Below are 10,867 nucleotides of genomic sequence, written 5' to 3'. Positions count from 1 at the left end.
TTGGCTTTTTTAGGGGTTTCGCGAAGTCAGAGGAAACTCTGCTGATGGCCGGCAGCATTGACCAGGCCCTTCCAAGCTGAACCGGAGCATTTATCAGACACAAAAACCCACGCGGTGTCAGGTGGGCGGTTTAGCGTGTCCGTGCGGCTCGGGATCCCCGCACGGATCACAACGGCCTTATGGCAGAGCTCCAATAGCGTATTTTAAAGTTGCTGCAGTTAAAAAGCCCGAAGTTACGGATCCAACTTGCCCCGCCACTAGTGGCTGAATCCCTCGCGGGAGCACTAGTGGCGGGCACGCCCAAAGGAAAAAAGAAAACCAGGTCATCACGGGGCCCGAAGCATTTACTTTGAGCACTGACTTAGAGGCGTCAAACGAAACAGCCCGCCACTATTGGCTGCAATCCGTCGGTCGTATGCAATAACAGCCCCCGAGTGGCCGCCGCGGGGCCGAAACACTGACCGAGCGGGAAGCGCTGCTTGATCTTGATTTTCAGTATGAATACAGACCGCAAAAGCGGCAGCCAGTCCCCAAACGCAAGCCGGGGACCGGCCCCCGGCCCATGCGCACAGTGCAGTAACGGTCCCCGGCCGGTGTTTGGGGCCCACTCGGCTCGTCGTGGCGTCGTACCGCACCCCTCGGCCGGCCACGCACTGTCCGCAGTGGTTTTTCAAAAATTTAAGTCTTTCCGCGAGAGGCAGAGTGTTTAAAAAAACACGGTCGCCGAAGCGTGTCAGGCCCGAGCCTTTAAGTTTTGACTTAATTTGGCTTTTTTTTACGCGCACGCCCTCAGATCAGATGAGATCCAGGCTAGTGTTGGGGGACTTATGGGCATAAAAACAGTGCGCGACGGCTGAGCCCCCGCCCGCCGGACACCGTGCGAGTCTGTTCGCTGAATCGTGTCAGGCCCGAGATTAGAACCGGTACGGGGGGCGCGTTTAGACTTAATTTGGCTTTTTTTGCCACTAGTGGCTGAAATCCGGGCTTCCCCAAACGCAAGCCGGGGACCGGCCCACAGGAGGCGAAGTGGTGATCGCTATTGTTTGGGGACTTGTGCCCGCCAATAGTGGCTGAAATCCCGCCACTCGTGGCTGAAAATCCGACCCGCGACATTCCACCGGTCCGTCCGGCGAAGTGTCCACAGCGACGTCGCTTTTTGATCTACTTGTGCCCGCCACTAGTGGCTCAAATCCGGGCCATCCGACTTCGAAGACTTGTGCCCGACACTAGTGGGCCGTTTTACGTCCGCCAAAAGCGCCGCCAGACACGGGCCGACGCACGTCTCGGGCGCCAACTTCCAACTTAATTTGGCTTTTTGAGGGTTCCGGCGCGCCGGGTGTTCGCGCCACGGCGGCTGTCGGATTTGAGCAATTTTAAATACTGGCACGAGACTGATAGTCGAGCGCCCTAAACCGGCTCATTGCACGCAAGCCGGGGACCCCCGCACGCCCAAACACCGGCTTGCACCGGCCCACTGACCCCGGGGCAGGTTGCGCACGGTTCACGCTCTGGAGGAATCCCCTGTTATTCAAATCAGCCTGAAATTACTTTCAAATTAGTTACCTTTCAACATTTTTTCACCTCAGAGTTAACTTAAAATGTAATCATATCTATTGAAATATTTCACAAATTAAAATATGATTGGCGCAATAGGTAGGGCGTGGGTCGTGATGAGAATAATATCACAGGTATAACACTTAACTGGTCCAGGACTACTTTCTGCGGATAAATATATGTCACGCATCACCCCTTTACCAATTAAAGTAATGTGCGTAAACTATTTTGTTTTTCTATGTGTAACGGGTGTAATAATAACTTTTATTTTATTGAAATTCCTGCTAAAATATGTGTATAGTTTTTGGTAAATGTCCTGCAATGCTGAGTCCAACAGTGCCATCTGCTGGTATGGGGTGGGGTTTGGTTTTGGCTTCTAACATGTGACCAGGAGGCGGGGTTTTGTCAGTTTAACCAGAGTACTACAAAGGTAAGACATATCTTTTGGTGCTCCACAACATAAGTTAATTTTAAACTTTATAACCCCAGCTGACAAATCTCTCACCATGCATAGTAATGTGATTGATATTGTCAAGCTGTTTAGGTTTATTTTCGTTTTGTTTCTGTTTTACTAAATATTAATTCCCCTTGTAGAGATCAAAGAGATCAAACCCAGCAGAAAAAGCTAATGTTGTGACTCATCCATTTGCAGGTATATTGTACCCATTTTTATACTCATTATTGTTTTTATTCCTATTTTTCATATACATTAAAAAAAAAAGGATGATGTTGGTTAAAATTCAGAGTAAAGAAAAACATGTTGAATTCATTGTAAACGTTAAAAATCCACTATACGATCTCTTGTTAAAAGTATCTTGTTAAAATGCAAAGATTTATAAATGTATTGTGATATTCTAAAATGTATTTTCTGTAAAGTGAAAAGACAGCTCTTTGATATGCTTTGTTGTCAGTTTAACCAGAGTACTACAAAGAGATCAAAGAGATCAAACCCAGCAGAAAAAGCTAATGTTGTGACTCATCCATTTGCAGAACTGTAATAATAAAAACCTCATCATCCAGTCCAGCGTGAATGTGGATCTTTGGTGGGACACGTACAACGCAGTTACATTGGTGCCGTGACCCGTGACTTCTATCAAACTCTCCGAACCGAGGACTGTCCTACCTGCCACATTGTTTCATGATGCCATCAGCTCACAGTATTTAAAATTGCTATACAGTGACGTGTTACGCAGGCTCCTGATTTATTTTGTGATTTTGACTCATTTACATATTTGAAACATGTTTAATCAGAGCACGAGTGACATTTCTGAGGGTGTAGCTGATCAGATGACAAATGTTATTCAGGAGATAGGACATACATTGGCTGATAGCATTTTCTCACGTATACAGTCACACAATACAGTAGCTCCTAGCGCTGCTGCCACACAAGATGTAGCAAACACATTGAGTAAGCCAGGTTATGTGTCAGATGTAACACAGGTTCAGGTGGTTACACAGAGAAAGGTTAAAGAACCACCATCATTTAATGGGGATGTCTCAGACTCAATAAAATTACATGAGTGGGAAGATCTAATGAAGACATTTATTAAGAAGAGTAATGTGAGACTTGAAGAGCAAGCAGAGGAAATCCAAATGCATTTGAGAGGAAAAGCTAAAGATGTAGTTAGGTTTGGCATTAGAAACAGTAATATAGACGTCTATACCCGCCCTGACATGATTTATAGTCTCCTCAGGAAACACTTTAGCTGTACCAAGTACTCTGCTGTCCCTTTAGCTGACTTTTATTCAACTTTGCCCAAACACCAGGAGGACCCCTATGACTACTGGCTGAGACTAAACAGAGCAGCTGACCTTGCCTCTGAGTGCTTGAGTGAGCAGGGCAAAACATTTGACAACCCTGAAATAGAGGTCACTCGCATGTTTATTAGGAACTGCCCATGCAAGGAACTGGCACTCACTTACAGATCAAAAACCATCGAAAAGTGGTCAGCATGTGAGGTACTAGAGGTGCTGAATGAATACCACGCTGAGAAGAGCTACAAAGCAGATTCCCTACAACAATCTGCGAATAGAGCGGAAATTGCCGTACACAAAGCTGAGGTGAACCATGGTCCAACCCTCATGCACGAGCCACCTCAGACTTCGAGCCCACAATATGTCTCTCTAACGGACGTTATTAGTATGTTGGAGAAGGTTCTGATACGTGTTACCTCAAACCAGTTTCAAGGGAGAAGGCGAGCTCCAACCAGGCGACCTGGAGACAGAATTAATGGTTTCACTGACAAGCCATGTATCATTTGCAAAGAAGTCGAACACAGTGCTCTCTCTCATTGCCGAGACAAAAACCTTTGCTTTCACTGCCATGCCCCAGGGCATTCTCGACGTGATTGTCCAGTGACGAAAGTTGTCCCACTGCCTCAGGGAAACTAACTGATCTGCGCTTAGGGGAGAACAGTGCAGATCAACTGAGTATACCTCCCACCACTAATGTGAAGCCTGACATGCAAGACAATAAATCAATTTATGAGTTGTATAGCAACAAGATACCTCCATCGAAGAAGCTGATCTTTCAGGGGTTTCAGAGAATAGCGGAGATTGACGAACTGTTTTACACACCTGTACTTGTGCAAGAAGGCCCCACTTTCAGAGCGCTATTGGACAGCGGGTCGATGGCTTGTACAGTAAGTGAGGACACGGCTAAGTCCCTCCTGCAGCAATTCCCTGATATGATGAGTTACACGGCCGATGATTATGTCATTGTAGGCTGCGGTGGACACCAAGTTTCTCCCAGAGATATGTACGACATTCACGTCACAGTTTACGGGTGCCAAATGATAATACCAGTAATGGTGGTGCCAGGCCAGACAGAACAGATGATCCTTGGCAGCAATGCCATCAAATATATTTTGACTCAATTGAAAAGTACTGATGGCTATTGGAGATTAGTTTCCACTCCTGACAACGGTCTGTCCGATAACCACAGTCAATTCCTGTCAATGCTTTCCAACACAGAGAGATGGAGAGGTGATTGCATTCCAGACAAGGTAGGGACAGTAAAGATCAAAAGTTGCGTGACGCTGAATCCACGGACCGAGTACGTTATTTGGGGCAAGTTACCTGAGTTGGCCGGGGCATCAGCGGGCAGCACAGTTGTCGTTGAGCCAACCCAATCTAAGGCTGCGCCCAGACAAGTCCTTGTCGGACGAGTTGTTACTCCACTCTGGGGAGATGGATGGGTGCCTGTTAAAGTCTTTAATCCCACGGACAGAGTTGTGGTGCTGAGAAGAAACAGGAAAATTGCAGATGTGTCTCCTTGTATCGCAGCGGAAGACCTGCCCAATGCAGAGGAGGTCAAGTGCAACGTGCAGAGTGTACAGAGCAAAGAGGTCCGACCCAGGTCAGAAGAGGACATGATGCGTGCATTGGAAGCTCTGGGACTGCAAGACATTGACCTGAAGTCATGTGAGGTTTCGCTGCAGTGTAAAGACAAGCTCCTTCATATCATCGAACAATTCGAGTCAATCTTTTCTCGCCATAAGATGGACTGTGGAGAGGCCAAAGAGTTTGTACATCGTATCCACCTTGTTGATGATAAGCCGTTCCGTCTACCCTACAGACGTATACCACCAAGTCAGTATGAAAAATTGAGGACGACTCTGAACGAGATGGAAGAGAAAGGAATTATTCAGAAGTCGACTAGCGACTATGCATCTGCGCTTGTTCTCATATGGAAGCGGAATGGAGAACTAAGGGTATGCACTGATTTCAGAAGGCTTAATGCAAGAACAATAAAGGATGCCTACCCACTACCGCATCAAGCTGATGCTTTGGCCGCACTTGGGGGAAATGCCTTTTTCTCCACAATGGATCTGACGTCAGGCTACTACAATGTCCCCTTGCACCCTGACGACAAAAAGTACACGGCATTCTCCTCACCATTCGGCCTTCACGAGTACAACCGGCTCCCTCAGGGACTTTGCAACAGCCCAGCAACATTTATGAGGATGATGATGTCAATATTTGGTGATCAGAATTTCATGAGCCTATTATGTTACCTCGACGATCTGATGGTGTTTGCCCCCACAGAGGAAGTTGCACTCCAACGCCTGCAGATGGTGTTTACTCGCCTTAAGGAACACAACCTCAAGCTCGCACCCAAAAAGTGTTTTTTCCTCAGACGGACTGTGAAATTTCTTGGGCATGTCATCAGTGAGGATGGAATTCGGACTGACCCCGAGAAAGTGAGAGCGATAAATGACGTACAAGTCGCTGATCTAATGGAGTCGGATGGCAAGACGCCATGCCCTAGTAAAATCAGATCTTTTCTAGGCATGGTGATGTATTTCCAAAGCTTCATTGAAGCATGTTCTGCGAAGGCAAAACCTCTGTTCAGGCTCACATCTGAATCTGGTGACAAGCATAAGCGCAAGAGAGACCGCAAGAAAGGTCAAGTGAAGCTGACGCCTGCAGATTGGTCCGATGCATGCCAGAACGCCTTTGAAACACTGAAGCACGACCTCGTGACAGGTGTCACTCTGGCGCACCCAGATTTTGATGCGCCGTTTATTCTGGCTGTCGACGCATCCTTTGATGGGATTGGAGCAGTCCTGTCACAGCTGCCACCTGGTGGAAAAGTAGCCAGACCAGTCGCCTTTGCAAGTAAGACGCTCTCTCGCTCCTAGCTCAACTACCCTGCACACAGGCTCGAATTTCTTGCCTTGAAATGGGCAGTATGTGATAATTTCAGCCATTGGTTGAAAGGAAGACACTTTACCACGTGGACCGACAATAACCCACTTACATACATTTTGACCAAACCAAGACTTGATGCGTGTGAACTGCGGTGGGTAGCGAAGCTAGCTGCATACAATTTTGACCTGAAGTACATTCCCGGCCCAAAGAACATCGTAGCCGACGCTCTGAGCCGTGAGCCATTTGTACGGTCATGTGTGGGTCATCGCCTTGTTACCGAGCCCTATACTTCGCTCTTGGACCAAGTCAACAGGGTGAACAACAGTACTGTGCAAGAGGTGTTCAGAGTATCCAACAATTGTCACGCTGTTGTAGACGAGAGTGCTGGGACATCAGACGAGTCAGTAAAAAGGGCAATTCCATCAGGCTCCAATGGTTCTGTGACATCAGAAGAAGTTGCTGCTGTCTTCAGTGCTCAGTCCACTGGTGGTGTGGGTCAAGTGATGGGAACAGATGCTAACTTCAATCTTCTGCAGAAGGGAGATCAGTCAACGGCACTCCCACAGAGTCAGCTTGTTGGTTTACAAGAACAGGACAACACAATAAGCAGAACCATGTACTTTGTGCATAGACACAAGAGACCTACCAGGCGTGAGAGAGCTGTCGAGTCGACTAGTGTGATGAAACTACTGAAGCATTGGAGCAGACTCACCATACAGAATGGCATGCTCTACAAAATAAGGAAAGATCCTCACATGGCCAAGAAAATCTTCCAGTTTGTGGTGCCTGATTCATTGAAACAGAAAGTCCTTCAAGGTTTACATGACTCAGCAGGTCACCAAGGCCAGAACCGTACTTTGTCTCTGGTGAGGCAACGATTCTTCTGGAATGGCATGGAACGTGATGTTGTGAATTATGTCAAATCCTGTCAGCGCTGTGTAGTAGGGAAAACACCGGAACCACACAACCGTGCACCACTCAAGAACATAGTCACCTCTGAGCCTATGGAGTTGGTCTGTATAGACTTTTGGACTGCTGAGCAAGAGAACAAGTCTGTAGATGTCCTGGTCGTAACTGATCATTTCTCCAAGATGGCGCACGCCTTCCCTTGCAGAAATCAAACCGCCAAACAAGTTGCTCGCCGTCTGTGGCAGGATTTCTTCCTTGTCTATGGTTTCCCACGGCGTATCCACTCTGATCAGGGAGCTAATTTTGAGAGCAAACTGATCAAAGAGCTTCTAGAGATGGCAGGGGTGCAGAAATCCCATACCACTCCGTACCACCCCATGGGAAATGGCATCGCAGAACGATTCAACCGAACATTGGGAGATATGATCAGAACCCTTCCCCCTCAGCCCAAAGCAAAGTGGCCACAAATGCTGCAGCAGCTCACATTCTGCTATAACTGCACAGAGCATGAGACAACAGGGTTTGCACCGTTTTACCTAGTGTTTGGTAGGATCCCTCGTCTCCCTGTCGATGTCATGTTTCAACATGCTAATACCAATGATGCTGTTGTCAGCTACTCTGACTTTGTACGCCATCTGAAGAAAGATCTACATGAAGCTGCTCAAATTGTACAGAGGAATACTCTCAGAGAACAGACTCGTCATGCCAAGCTGTACAACCGTAGGGCCAAAGGATCACCTCTCGTCGTGGGAGACCGGGTGTTGATCGCCAACAGAGGTGTCCCGGGGAAACGCAAAGTTGCAGATAAGTGGGAGTCAACCCCGTATGAAGTCATATCAGTCAAGCCTGATCTCAATGTCTACAGAGTCAAGGATTGTCTGACGGGCAAAGAGAAGGTAGTTCACAGGAATTTGCTGCTCTCTGTTAGCTTCTTGCCCTGTGAGGATGATCTGGCCAGCGAATCTGAACACTCAGAGTCTGACGCTGCTATGCATGGAAGTGATGTATGCCCTGATTTACCTGACGCGGTTGAAGACAGTGATGTCCGTACAGTAAACTGGGTGATACAGGCAGGTGAAGAGCAAGTTCATCCAGAGGTAGAGGATAACTCACTAGACAGCAGATCTGATGCCCAGTCCGACTCTCGCAGTGTTGATACATCCAGCCGAGGAAGTCAGCACATCCCCGAACAAGATGTTGACCATACTTCAAGTGACAATACGGAAAGCCCATCACAGTGCTCTGAAAACATGATCCCTTTGGGTATGGGTCTCCCAGACGAGACCCCATTGAACACTGACCATCTGGACGCAGACTCCCCTGATACTGACTGTTTAGACTTGACTGCCCCAGACCTTCAAGCTCAGGTTATTTGTGCTCAACCTAACCGTTATGGTCTTAGGGTCCGCCAGTCCATCAGGCCTCCTAGTCGTCTTATTTGTCAGATGAATGACCATGTGGTAGGTGACAATCATCTGTCCGCAATATCTGCAAGTTCCTAGTTTAAGTTCAGTAGAGATGCACTTTCAGTTTGAGTAACAAAGCTTGAGTAAGAAACAAGAATTGTGCCTATGTGAGCACTTACAACTACAGGAACAATGTTTGATATTTCAGAGATGTAACAGGCATCTTTGAGTCTGTGCTTAGTTAGGAGTTTGCTCGCCTCCTTTCTTTTCACACTCCTTTTTGGGAGAGTTTTAGAACTGACATGCACTTCAGTTTGTTCCTGGTAATACTGTACCAGTTTTCGTGTCCTCTTTTTCATCAGTATTTGCCTTTTTGGCATGTGATTTTTTTTTCTGTTTAGTGTAGCACTCCCATATTTAGCAGAATTTCAGGGGGGTGTATGTAACGGGTGTAATAATAACTTTTATTTTATTGAAATTCCTGCTAAAATATGTGTATAGTTTTTGGTAAATGTCCTGCAATGCTGAGTCCAACAGTGCCATCTGCTGGTATGGGGTGGGGTTTGGTTTTGGCTTCTAACATGTGACCAGGAGGCGGGGTTTTGTCAGTTTAACCAGAGTACTACAAAGGTAAGACATATCTTTTGGTGCTCCACAAAATAAGTTAATTTTAAACTTTATAACCCCAGCTGACAAATCTCTCACCATGCATAGTAATGTGATTGATATTGTCAAGCTGTTTAGGTTTATTTTCGTTTTGTTTCTGTTTTACTAAATATTAATTCCCCTTGTAGAGATTAAAGAGATCAAACCCAGCAGAAAAAGCTAATGTTGTGACTCATCCATTTGCAGGTATATTGTACCCATTTTTATACTCATTATTGTTTTTATTCCTATTTTTCATATACATTAAAAAAAAAGGATGATGTTGGTTAAAATTCAGAGTAAAGAAAAACATGTTGAATTCATTGTAAACGTTAAAAATCCACTATACGATCTCTTGTTAAAAGTATCTTGTTAAAATGCAAAGATTTATAAATGTATTGTGATATTCTAAAATGTATTTTCTGTAAAGTGAAAAGACAGCTCTTTGATATGCTTTGTTGTCAGTTTAACCAGAGTACTACAAAGAGATCAAAGAGATCAAACCCAGCAGAAAAAGCTAATGTTGTGACTCATCCATTTGCAGAACTGTAATAATAAAAACCTCATCATCCAGTCCAGCGTGAATGTGGATCTTTGGTGGGACACGTACAACGCAGTTACATATGTACCACTTGTTTTATAATAAGATGTCTTAAAATCCACTGATAACATTTCCAAAAGTGAAGTGATAAAAATAGTGATTTTGTATTATATGCCATACAAAAGAATATTATAATACAGTACACCTTTTACGCACAGGGGTGATGCATGACATATATTCATCCGCGAAAAGTAGTCCTGGCCCAGTTAAGTGTTGTACCTGTGATATTATTCTCATCACGACCCCTACCTAATCAACCATGGACCCAATACTTTACCATCAGATTTTGGATTATAAACTCGATGGAGTTTATCCAGATAATACAAACAAGACGACAAAGAATTGTTTCCGCAAGAAGGCAAATAGATTCTGCATTGAAAGTGAGTTAAAAACAACCAATTACATTTTTCTGGCTAAACTTTTACCATCCCCCACAATTAACACTCTAATGGTTTCCAGTCGTATTAAATGGATGCATTTTACATTTAATAATTCAAACAAGGCGACAAAGAATTGTTCTGCAAGAAGGGAAATGAATTCTGCATTGAAAGTGAGTTAAAAATTACCAATTACATTTTTCTGGCTAAACTTCTACCATCCCCCACAATTAACACCCCTATGGTTTCCAGTCGTACTATAGTCAAGTCAAGTCAAGTCATTTTTATTTGTATAGCCCTAAATCACGAAGAGTCTCAAAGGGCTTCACAGATTGTTACACTATATTACACAAACTATTTTCAACCGACAAGAGGAGTAGGTTATTCGTATGCAATGGAGTAGAAGTGAGTTTTAAGTTTAGATTTAAACATTTCCACTGAGGTTGCAGATCGAATCTCAGGGGGAAGAGCATTCCACAGCACCGGTGCCCGGATGGAGAACGCTCTCGAACCAGCAGAAGAGTTCTTTGCTCTCGGGATCATCAGAAGACCAGCACTCTCAGATCGTAGGCTTCGGACCGGGACATAGTGGCAGATCAGATCTGAAAGATAAGAGGGAGCAAGTCCATGTATGATTTTGTACAATACTAAGAGAACTTTGAAGTCACATCTTTGGCTAACTGGGAGCCAATGCAGGTTAGCCATAATCGGTGTTATGTGAT

Source organism: Urocampus carinirostris, chromosome 20 (assembly GCF_059441175.1).
Source record: "Urocampus carinirostris isolate Australia breed hairy pipefish chromosome 20, RoL_Ucar_1.0, whole genome shotgun sequence".
Lineage (NCBI taxonomy): Eukaryota > Metazoa > Chordata > Actinopteri > Syngnathiformes > Syngnathidae > Urocampus > Urocampus carinirostris.
This window is presented reverse-complemented; position numbering follows the sequence as displayed.